This window comes from Genypterus blacodes, unplaced genomic scaffold (genome assembly GCF_046128005.1).
Source record: "Genypterus blacodes isolate CSIRO-AG114 ecotype Tasmania unplaced genomic scaffold, CSIRO-AGI_Gbla_v1 ptg000099l_1, whole genome shotgun sequence".
NCBI classification, from domain to species: Eukaryota; Metazoa; Chordata; class Actinopteri; order Ophidiiformes; family Ophidiidae; genus Genypterus; species Genypterus blacodes.
Window position 1 is genome coordinate 1,323,578 of NW_027466903.1, and position 12,155 is coordinate 1,335,732.

Here is a 12,155-nt window from a genome sequence, read left to right on the forward strand (position 1 = left end):
TTAGTTTTGCAGCAGATGAGCCTTTTAAACGCAGGTGCTGAATCTGCTGACTCATGATCAGCTCTGAGGAACAGCAGCTCATAAACAAGGCTCTGCCCAAAATCAGTTTGACCCCAATAACACTGGTTTATTAGAATCAGTACTGACGTACAGACACCAGCACCCAGCTAAAACACACAAAAACACACTTACACACACACACAGCACACCCATCTTGGCAGGCCAGTGTTATGGGAGGGAATCCCAGCCTAACAGCATGAATGATGTAACACTGTTCAGATCACATGAGCCATCTCCATATGTTTCCACAGGCTCACATCAAAGACAATACAGCACATCAATACATTAACAAACATATACTAAATTGATCAGTAAAATGAGAAACTGTGTGTGCCTGCATGTGTGTGTGTATGTGATCAAAGCTGTCCAGTGTGTCTAAGAGCTGTTCACCACAGCCTCTAATGAACACTGAAGCCTTGTCAGGAGGACACAAATCACAGGACCAGCTCCAGCTCCCATAATGCAATTTTACTGGGTAAAACGACACTGCTGATTCAAGGTGACTCTGCTAATCCCTTTAGGCTCATTGGATGACTTCTGTGGTTATGAGCTCGCTCCTTTACACACGGACTGAGAATTTTTAATGCCTCCGTCGACACCCCTTGTGCAGACTATGATCCTGTTTCCTCTGTTCTAAAGTCATAGTTGTGGTCTCTGCATGGCAAAGTGCAAAACAGTTCTGTTTAGTGGCATCACTGTATTCTATTAGTTCTGTATATTGATTTGACATGGTGGATGCTCCATAAACCAGAAATAAACTTAGCAACACTTCTGACACAGTTGTTAAACAAGAAACGGTAAGAGTGCAGTACGTGCAAGTATGTGACATATGGATAATAATAATAATAAACTATAATTGCAAGCAAGTATGAAGGGGTCCAAGCACTCTGACTTGTTGGCATGGAGTCAGTTGCGAGGTGAACAGGAGAATCTTTTGTTGCATGTTCTCACTGTGAAGCAAATTAGTAAGGCGCACTTAAATATTTGGTTTTATAGAGACATAATTGTCTTCAGTTTGTCTTATATTTTCAGAGTCATTGGCTATCACAGAAAGTGGAAATGGTAAATGCCATTACCGAATGAAACACCAGCACTTTGGGGAGACATACTTACAGCAGTCTGGGGTAAGGACACAAACATTGAATTAAGTCATAGCCCAGTATGAATGCTCAATAACCGTCCTACCACAGTCCCTCACTGCTCAACTACGTGCAAACGGGACAGGACACAGCCGATATTCACTGTGTTGCATTTTGCGTCAAAATTCTGTTTCCTCAGAGCTGGAGTCAATAAATGAGTTCTACACAGACTTGAAGGCAAAGGCATGAAGCTGCAATGTTTCCCAAATCAGCTGATGGTTGCGTTTGTGTTCTTAAGTTTGTGACGAGAGCGAGAAAAAAGCATGGATGAAACAGGAACTAGAGAAAAGTCCAACTTTAGTGTTTTGTATGATGGTTGTGGGTGTAATTCCAGTCTTTTTGCACAAAACCTGACCCCTCTCCCTCTGGACTTTCACCTTTTCTCGAACTTGAAAACGCCTTTAGCTGGAGCTTGCTTGAGACTGGTGTTGATTTTCTATCAGCTTTGGGGTTTTTCCAGGGGCCAAGAGCAAGACTGGGATAAAAGAGATCTCTCTATGGGAGAATCAGAACTTATCAATCAATTCTTGAAAGTTGTTTTGGCAGCAGGTCAATAGTTCTATCACACTCCTTTCCTTTGTCTTTGTACTTAACCATTTGCATACAGATCCCAGTGAAAGGGGATGAGGCCGGGTTGAGCCTGTCTGTCAGAGAATCAATGAAGTGTACGGTGAGGCCTGCTGTCAGTGCTGATGATGCTCACAGGACACTCGAGTGCATACACACACACACATACACTCACGCACTTTCACCTGACCGCAGCTGACAAGACCCCGACAGGGCAGACAGCCTACGCAACAGGAGCAATCACAATCAAAGTGGGACGCAACTTACACTATCAAATGAACCTATCTATGTATCTATGTATCTATGTATCTATCTATCTACATATCTACGTAATTATCTATCTATCTATCTATCTATCTATCTATCTATCTATCTATTTGATGCTACATCTCTCTGTACATTCCATCCTTAGGCTTCATGCTGCCTGTTTTGCATGCTGTTATTATTTTTCCATCTTAAGGAATCCATAATAGCTTTCTTTAGTTCATTGCTTTGTGTAGGTCATTCCTACAATTCAATTCCTTTTGGGTATAGCGGCTGATAAAGAAAGAAAGAAAGAAAGAAAGAAAGAAAGACGTCTGACCATCTTTCAAGCCTATTTTCAAAATTCTAAAAAATGTATTACAGTAATTTATTCAAATAAGTATTTCATTAATGTATTAAATGAAATACTTGATTTGCTGTATTGCAGTACTATGGTGGCATGTTGTGCGTTCCCTCATGACTAAAGCTTTTTATATCCATCAAGTTACACATTATTGTAAATTCCACTTTAAATTCTACAGTAAAAATGATGTCTATTTACCTTTTTAAGCATTGTGTTCATATTTCTTAAAGTGACCATAATCAGAGGCATTACTGTCACTCTAATTTCATTCCTAGTGGGGCACATACTGCATCAGAGTGATTTAGGCCAGAGGAGGTAAACAGTGAACATAAAAGCCACTGCATTAAAGGAATGAAACGTGCAGCTTTTTATTTTTTTAAATGTCTATTGTGAACAATCCAAGATGGTAATGAGGAAACGTATAGGAACATAAGAACGCTAAACTCACAGATTGCCCCAGGGCCCAGCTGTGCTATGCAATTAGAATAAAGAGAGTTAATGTAATGTGTGTACTGTTGCGGTGAACTCTCAGAGAATGGCCTAAAATAGGCCTTGCTCCTGTGATCCCCCTGTCTGCATGATGGATGGTGGCCCAGCTTTCCTTCAACCTCTTTAAAACACCGTGGAAACATGAGGTCAAGGATCTCTTGGCCTTAAATTTCCTTGTGCATGAACAAGGAGACGAAAAGTAGAGATTAGGGTTATATAAGTTTGATTAGAGGTCCAACTGAGGGCAAACAATTTGGAAAAAATAACGTACTTAAAATGAATGCTGCCATTCATTTCTATGCATTTGACCAACCCATTCTGTTCCGGCAGGCTCTTACATGCTTATCACGAATCATTAGCCAAAAGTGGCACATTAATGAAGCTGCTAATGAGCATTTTGGAGGAAAAAACTTAAGTGCAATGTCTTTTTGAATAATTACACCACATTACATAGTAATCATAGTGTTGGTAATGAACACCCTGAGTCAGAAAAACTTGATAAAAGCTAATGAAGCAATTATCAACACCGGAAAGGATTCTTACTCTTTGTCAATAGAAATAAAATCTGTGTAGGTGCTGATCTACCTCAGTCAGTTGTGCAGACAGCACAAAGCTATAAGATGAGTGTTGTGAGCAAGTACATAGTTAGAGTGGGAAACAAAATCAATTCTGGTCCAGGATTCTTTTACTGCTCGTAGTGGGAACATACACTTAATATTTCTTCATGAGAAATTGAAGGAAAATCAATAGTCTTTTCTGGCTAATAGAAGTCCAGAGGTCCAGACAAAGTAGTAAGGATGCAAAACAATGCAGGAGACAGAGACAGTGCCCTTGCTGTTGTTTTACACTGCTGCAGCTATTCTTACTGCGACAGCGCCATAAGGTGAGTTTCTCTACAGTCGCATTCAGATATAACAATTTTCCAACCCCTTTTCCATGATCACATCACACTGAGCTCTTTTCAAGCCTTATTGGAATCATTAATACTTTCTTTCCTGGGTTTGAGTTGTCAGTGCACTGCCGTCTCAAAGCCAAACTCCAGCAGAGGGGGGCGACGGCTGGTTTTGTTCTATTAGCATCAGAGAGAACAGGTCCAATCTCTAAGTGGGCAGAGCCAAATGTAATCCCATCAAAACGGAAAGCCCATGACCTCATCTGGAAGGCAGAGACTCAACCAGCCGATAGGAGATTTAATCAAAGACTGATGCCATTACTGAGGGGAGGGAAGAGACAGAGGGAGAGATGGATGATGAGAAAGGATGACAGAGAGAGAGAGAGAGAGAGAGAGAGAGAGAGAGAGAGAGAGAGAGGGAGAGAGAGGAAGCATAACTGAACGAGTGGAGGAGGGATAAAAAAAAAATGGAAAGCAGCAAGGGGAAGGTGTTGTTGTACAGGCCTGGGCAGACGCAACCTTACGGTAAAGGAACAAAATGAAAAGCAATGAGGAAAAAGGACTGAAGAGAAAAACAGAATGGAAGACAAACTTCATATTTCAGCTGTCACCAACTGCCAAAGGTCCACAGCAGCAGAAGAAAAGTACCAGCTGTTTTTACATTTGTAAGATGGCAATTTCTCACAGTGATAAGCTCGTGTTTTAAAATGAAATTCATTCATCAATCTGTGCTTAACTGTGACCAAAATGTCATTTCCTCTTATCAGAAACCAGAAAGGCTAAAGAACTGATGAGCTACACTGAAGATGTATTTTTGTTTGTTGTTAATCTCATTGACAAATTAAGTAATCATCTTACAATCAGCTTCAAAGAGTGAAGCAATGGAGAGAAGCTGTGACAGCCTGGCCGATAGCTGACGGCAAACAATGTTCAGGCTACATCATACAAATGAATAATGCTGCAGCAGCAGGTTGTGTTTTGTCTTTGATGCCAATATAGGAGCTCGTATTATGAACATCAGCAGCGAAACCAATCAATTTGGTGCCAAGCAAAGATATTGGAAAAGGAATCCCCCTCTGTTGACTTTGTGACCCCACCCCTTAATATAGATGGCAGTAATAAAGAGAAGCAGTGTGTATCGTTCCATCCTACAGTGAATAACTATGAAGAGTGAAGCACATCCGCTCCATCTGCTCTTGGTTGATGTCTGACTGAAGGGGTATAATGAATTTAAACAAAGGTCTTTTGATTTAATGTGGCACATGCTGTCAGTGCTTTAGGTGTGCCTCAACCTGACGGAGAAGAATACAATTATTATTCACAGAGACAGAACAATCCAACTACAGCACCTTTGAGAAGTGAGACTGTAAGAAGAGAAGAGAAATCCTGCACTCTCATTCTTGAGAAAGGCAGACGCAGCGACAGACAGACCATTCCTGAATGTAATGTAAATTAAGATACGCCTTTAACTTGCTCCTGAAATGGACTTAAATTAACCATTTGCTTATGTAGTTTACCCTAATGCCAGATGAGAGCCATCAAATCTACTGCATTGTACTCTACATTGTCCTTTACTCAGTGAAACAAGTGAATGGATGTAGAATTGGAAACATTATTGAATCGTATTGAGATGCTGGTTTAGCTAAAAAAAAACTACATCAACTTGAAAGAAATCTAAGGGAAAGAGAGAAATCTCCTAATCTGCAACCACCTTAACTCACCCAACATCCTTTGTTGGGAACAATTTCAGTGTGAAGCCAGCAGGGCGACTACAGCAGCCATCAGACTGCAAACAAAGCACTTTGCCACAGATTTCCACTTCAGCAGCTGTGAGCCTGTCAATCGCTCACTGCCTTTTGAGGTACAATTCATGGCTCAGCCTTTCGCCTGCTCCAGCATCCTCTCCTCTTTTTGGTAGTGCAGAGTGCTTTAACTGCCCCGGGGCTCTTGGCTGGTTGCACATACAGCATGCATGGTCTGCAGCCAACAACCCCAAACTGTCCATGCCAAGGACGAGGATTTTACTACAAACGTGCTGGCGACTAACAACTGTGAGCTCCAGTTAGAGATTATTAGAGGTTTCTAAATTGTTTAAAATAAGCAAAACCCTGATTAGTTCATATCATTTACAAGATATAAAGACATGTAACACAAGCTGTACACAATGGATTTACACAATCATTCATGACACCATGACATGTAAGATCAACCAATTCCCCACAAATGAAAAATAGTAGATAAATTGAGTTGTCTGCATCCTCCTCTGTACTCTGCTTATGTGAGGAGGACATTCCCAGTCTGGCAGCCTGTTCGCCTAAACACAATGATGTACATTTATCTCCACTTTTAACGCATCGACTTGGTTTAGTGCATTCACATAAAAAAAAGGGTTCCAACTTTTAACAAATGATATACAAACTTGTGAATAAATAATGATGTTGCTATCTTGCTGCTATGATCGAAAAACTGCAAATCAATGAACTATAGTACCCGTATGTACATACTCCCTCATATATGCGATCACAAGAGACTGAAACAGTTTCGCGAGAACACTTGGAAGTGAAAAAGTGGTTACTTACCGTCATTTAAGGCGAGGAAAAGTACAATGGAGTGAGAGGAGAGTTACCCATCGCATCAGAATCCCTTTTTCTTTCGTGTGTGTGTGCGTGTGTGTGTAATTCGGGTTCACTGTAGAGCAGGACACTAGGTATAATTGCCGGTGAACGCACGACTGTTTTTTCAATGCAGTCCTCCCTCGCTGCAGAGAGAGAGGGAGGGGGGAGCGAGAGAGAGAGAGAGAGAGAGAGAGAGAGAGAGAGAGAGAGAGAGAGAGAGAGAGAGAGAGAGAGAGCAGCGTAATCAATAATCGTATTTCACTGAGTGATGCGGTAATTCCGTCTGATGGAACAATCTAGTTAGGTGACTGAATGACGTGTAACGCTGCGGCGCCTGAATGCTAAACAGATGAGCAGGTCTCACATTTCTGCGGGCTACAGTCGGTGCGGCGCGGCGCGTTTGTCCATCCAGCGTGAGCGGAGCCGCTGTTTTTCTACCAATGTGAACAATGACCGCTGACCTGAAAGTGAAACATTCTGCTGCTTCGTAGGGGGAAAAAGTTTGCGCCTCCTTTGCTGTCGGAACGCAGATATTCACTGTTGATGTTGGTTCTGGAACTCAGAGTGTTTGTGGCGTCAAGTTAGAGAGTGAAGCTCTGTCTCACTGTCTCTGTCCACAAGCTCACTGTCTCACTGTCTCTGTCCACAGGGGTCTCTGTCTCTGTCCACAAGCTCACTGTCTCACTGTCTCTGTCCACAGGGGTCTCTGTCTCTGTCCACATGGCTCACTGTCTCACTGTCTCTGTCCATGGTGCTGCAGGTTTGGACGCTGATGTCACACACTGATCACAGTGTATGAATGTGATCTGGCCATTTGGTCATTGATGATCCTGTTTGGTTTTTTAAATCAGGGAGACCTTTTATTCAAAGATAATCAAAGGATTTTGATTTTAAAACAATCAACAGCCGTTCACTTATCAGGCCTGTAGTCTTTGAATATATGGGATTCATGTAGCAACTTCATCTACAGAGCAAAAACGGAAGTTATGCATGCCACAATCAAAGCTCACCAAATAGAACTGTGTGAAGCTGTTACACCTTGTTAAATCAATTTTGTATGTTTGGCTCAAAGAGGGCAACAAATGTGTGACCTAATTTGGACATACATTAAGAGAAAAGCATGACATTTTGCCCATGTTTTTAGATTTAAATGAAATAAATGAAGCTATAAAAATATCATGTCTCTGCAGTGCCTCCTACTGATGGAATCGGGTTTTTGGGAAAATGATTTCAGCCCCATATACCACCATTTAATACAAGGGGAATCTGTATCAATCAGTCAAGTGAAACGTTCTCAAGCAGGAGTTGTGGGGGAATTTATTCTAAGTTTCTAAACCATTCAATTCCTTTCACCTTTTTACAGAATGCTGCATAAGGGAAAATGTTTGTTTTCCATAAATCAGCTCTTGGAGTTTGCATTCTGAATTTTAATGATGCACATTTATTTCTATCACATCTTCAAAATATAAGCCTTAGGGATCTCATCACCTAAATCTCTCTCTTAAGGTATTTAAATCATTTCATTCGGATCCATATGCAAACACGGTCTTCTGCGTTTATTTTCATGCGGTGGTCCTGCCCTCATATGCAAATGAGATTCACTAAACATTAACCTGTAATAACTCAGAAGGTTACTGAAAGGGCAACATATTAATTATTTGTGGAAGATTTTAAAGAGAAAAACTTAAGCTTATGTAGAACGGATTATGAAGACCCTCACCCATCATCCGTCAGTAACATGAGGAAAATTCATAACTAAAAAAGCATAACTGACAGCCTGTTCATAAACCTGGAATCACCCACAGTGAGAACCCTTGAAATTCTTTCCCACTGACTCTACGTCTCCCATTACAGTTCATTGTCCATCATTCAGTGCCTCAGTTTGATCCTGCATCGATTCAGCCATTCGTCCTCGAGGGAGAGACAGAAAAGTAGCCTCTGCATTAAGTGGAGTCCTTAATACTAAAGCGCAGGTGAAGCACAATATAACAGTTTGCATTCAACCTCCATGTGCCCCCAAAAAAGGTTTATTCTAGTCTAGAGGGAGTAATACAAGCAAAGAATGCCACACAATGCTTACATAACTGTGTTACAGTAGCCGCATAGCCTATAACACAAGCTCTTGTAGATAAGTAGACTCTTTAGATGAAGTGTGGGACAGTGACTGCCTGCGAGCCTGCCCTGTCACTTCTTGATGTTTCTCAAACTAGCGAGTTGGTCCTGGAGATGTGGGGGTGCGGAGGGGGGGATATGATCGTCTGATGCAAGCACAGGGACATTCACCCGCTCAGTGTTACAGCATCTCCATCTAACTCTGTTGTTTGTTAGATAAAATGGAGACTGCATCATGTGAAATGCAGCGCTGTAGTTTGGTTGTATTTTAAAGTAATGCACACTGCTCCATTTCATTATGGAGTTTGAAGATGCTTAGAGTGGCTGTGCGTTTGGATTCTTTCCAAAGGATACACGATAGCAGTCAAAATGATGCATGTAACAGAAAAGTGTGCATAGACACGCAGACTAAGAGGAGGAAAGACATCTATCTTTCTGTTGGGAATGTGATGATTCACACAGGCAGTGACCTGGGGCCGGGGACGCTCTCAGATTTTCATTGAGAGTTGGGAGGCAAATCCCCCTCAAGCAATAAGATTCCATTTACTACTTCTGGAGAGCCAAGGAGCACTTAGCTTAATGTACGGCAGAATGACCCTACACACACACACACACACACACACACACACACACACACACACACACACACACACACACACACACACACACCACTGTGCATGCCAGCACTCTCTCTGTCTCTCTTTGTCACAGAAGCATGCACACACAACACGCGGACAATCGCAAGACTGATACTGGAGAGTGTGCAGTGTCTTTTCACTAATGTGGAAATGGAACAATACAAAGTGTGTTGCATGTCTGAGAGATCCTTTAGATTCAATACAGAAATGTCCAATGAGTCGCTTTGAAATCAATGATATGAAACATAGGCTAGGGTTTCTCATTTACATGTTTAATGCTCCTCTCATACAGATTTCATAGCAAATTATATGTTTAGTTTTAAGTGCCTTCTATGGGATTGTGTGACGAACTTGTCATATGCATTACAACACTTACAGTAAAAGGAGTACTACCATACCAAATACAAAGCCAGACATATGAACTGATTATACAACATAGCATATTCCTATAGGGATTGTAATTTTCCCCCTCATCTTCTTCTGTACCAAGAAATCAAACATGCAGTCATTACAGAGTCATTTTCCTTAAGACAAATGGTTACAGGGATTACCTGGAAGTGGACCGGAGTAGCTGTGTGCTGCCTATACTCGTCCAAATGAAAACAAATGGATGTAGACACTGATGGTAATTGTTTATGCTTTGAGGAAAACTGATTCAGGTTCCATCTCCCTCTCAGCCTCCACCTCTTCCCTGGTTATAAAGTGCTGCGATTTTACCTGAACATGCACAAAATGTGACTAGGGGATGTGGCGATTTGTTGCCCAAGCATTTTCAAAGTAAAATAAAAAGGACACTGCCAGTAGAGGTACATGATGGATTAGAGCAGGCAAAGGGGGACGTCCTGCTCCATCAAAATGTAATGAAAACTAATTTGAAAATAGCAGCCGGCTATGAATAAGGCCGAGCTGAGTTCTGTCGAAGATTGCGTTCAGTGAGTGGTCACTGTTGTCTCACGTGAGAGAGGGGGAAAAAAGGGATCACGATTGATGGCTGCGCATTTGTTGTTGTCTTGGGGAGTTATGACTGTCTGTAAACACATCTGACTGAAAATCGATCAAGGGCAGAAACTATTTTACACCATGTTTGCCATCTGCCATGTCACAGTTCCAATGCAAAAGATTAAATGACCCACATACAGAACAATACAATGGAATACAATCCCTTATAGTGGACTATGTTTGAATCAGAGTCTACATGTATACAATGGAAAACAAACTGAACGGCATCATAAGAATAATCCCATAATAAAGCCAAGTTATATACAGTAAACACTACAGTAAGAGTATTATTGCCTCCTTTCTGTTCTGTCTTCTATTGAATGATCCGGAATAGTCTAACATACATTACCTGAGCTGAAGTACCAGGGGGGAAGAAAGTCAAATGGATTGTGATTATTGTCCTGGAACAGATTGAACAGGCTATGAGAGAAGAATGTGAGCAGAATCCCATTAAGACACACACACACACACACACACACACACACACACACACACACCCAGGTGCATTTTCTTATCGGAATGGAAGGTGAAATATAGAAAGGGATATAAAGAAATGTTTGAGGCAGTAATACTGGCTTTAATCTTACTACTCTCCAGATTATTACCTTAGTCTGCAGCAGAAAAGGAAACAGTACACAGTGTGGACACAGTGGAAAACAATGTGGAAACATTTTCTGCCTCCCTCCTCTGACTGAATAGTATCTATGGTGACAAACAATTAATTTCCTTATGTTAATCCAATCAGGCTTTTGGCTAAATCTGGCAATTTAAGGCAGCAAGTCAAGTCAAACATTTTTGGGAGTGTGTGGAGCTCTGTTTTATAGTATATAGAGTGTAATAGAGTACCACCATTACTACATGTAGAGTCTATTTCCCTTTGTGTTCCTGCTTTCACTTGCAGCATGCACACATAAAGATTCCTGCTCTTTCACAAAACACACACACGTAGTTTTATACGTCTTTGCAATCTTTGTCATAATAAATTGCACAAAGGAAAACAAGGATTGCAAATTTGAAAATCAAAATCAGAGGCGTGAAACAAGCCTAGATGACAAAAAATATCCCTAAAATAGAAATGCTGATGAACACCATTCCAAGCACGTGCTTCGCGTACGTCGTGCGCTGTAAAATGGAAATAAGTCATCTGTGGGAGCTACGGCTTCCTGTCATTCAAGAGGACACCTCCACTCCCCACAGAGCAGCTCGGATTATCCTGCCTGTGCCTCACCAGTCTGACTCACAGGCTGCGTCAAGTGTCAAGACATGTAATAAGGAAATGTATGCATGCAGAGAGAAGCCTGTGGTAGCCTTTGCTTGCATTAAGTCATTGTTTATTTGTCAGTGTCATTCTCTACTTATTCAAATTTCAAGTGTTAAATCTGAGATCAAACGCTCCGGCTTCGAATAACAGTTTAGTTTGTCACACTTTATGATGTCTAGATGGCTTTTTGAGGGGGGTCACACTTTTGCAGTCCCCCCTTCATCTCTCTAAGTCCAATTCAGCCTGAAGGTGTCATGATTCCGCTGACAGGATACCTCTGTCCGCACGCTGGAGTTCTAGTCAGCCAGGTGGTGAGGAGGACCCAGGCCAGCCGTACTGCCGGCAGCTCTGCCACAGCTGAGAGCCACCATATGTCTCCTCTCTCTGGACTCTGTCCCAGAGCAGGACTGCCAAGCTATTTCTTCACAAACTGCACGAGTGTCTTCATACTGTTGAGCACCAGGGCTTCGATGGTTTAATACATTGCAACAATTCAGTCTCTATCCAGTTTCTAGTTTAGCTAGTTAGTTTCAAATAGGAGGATATGCATTCTCTCTCTCTCTCTCTCTCTCTCTCTCTCTCTCTCTCTCTCTCTCTCTCTCTCTCTCTCTCTCTCTCTCTCTCTCTCTCTCTCTCTCTCTCTCTCTCTCTCTCTCTCTCTCTCTCTCTCTCTCTCTCTCTCTCTCTCTCTCTCTCTCTCTCTCTCTCTCTCTTATATCATGACAAATACATTATTTTACTATAACACTGACTCTTTATAACATTTCATTCAATTA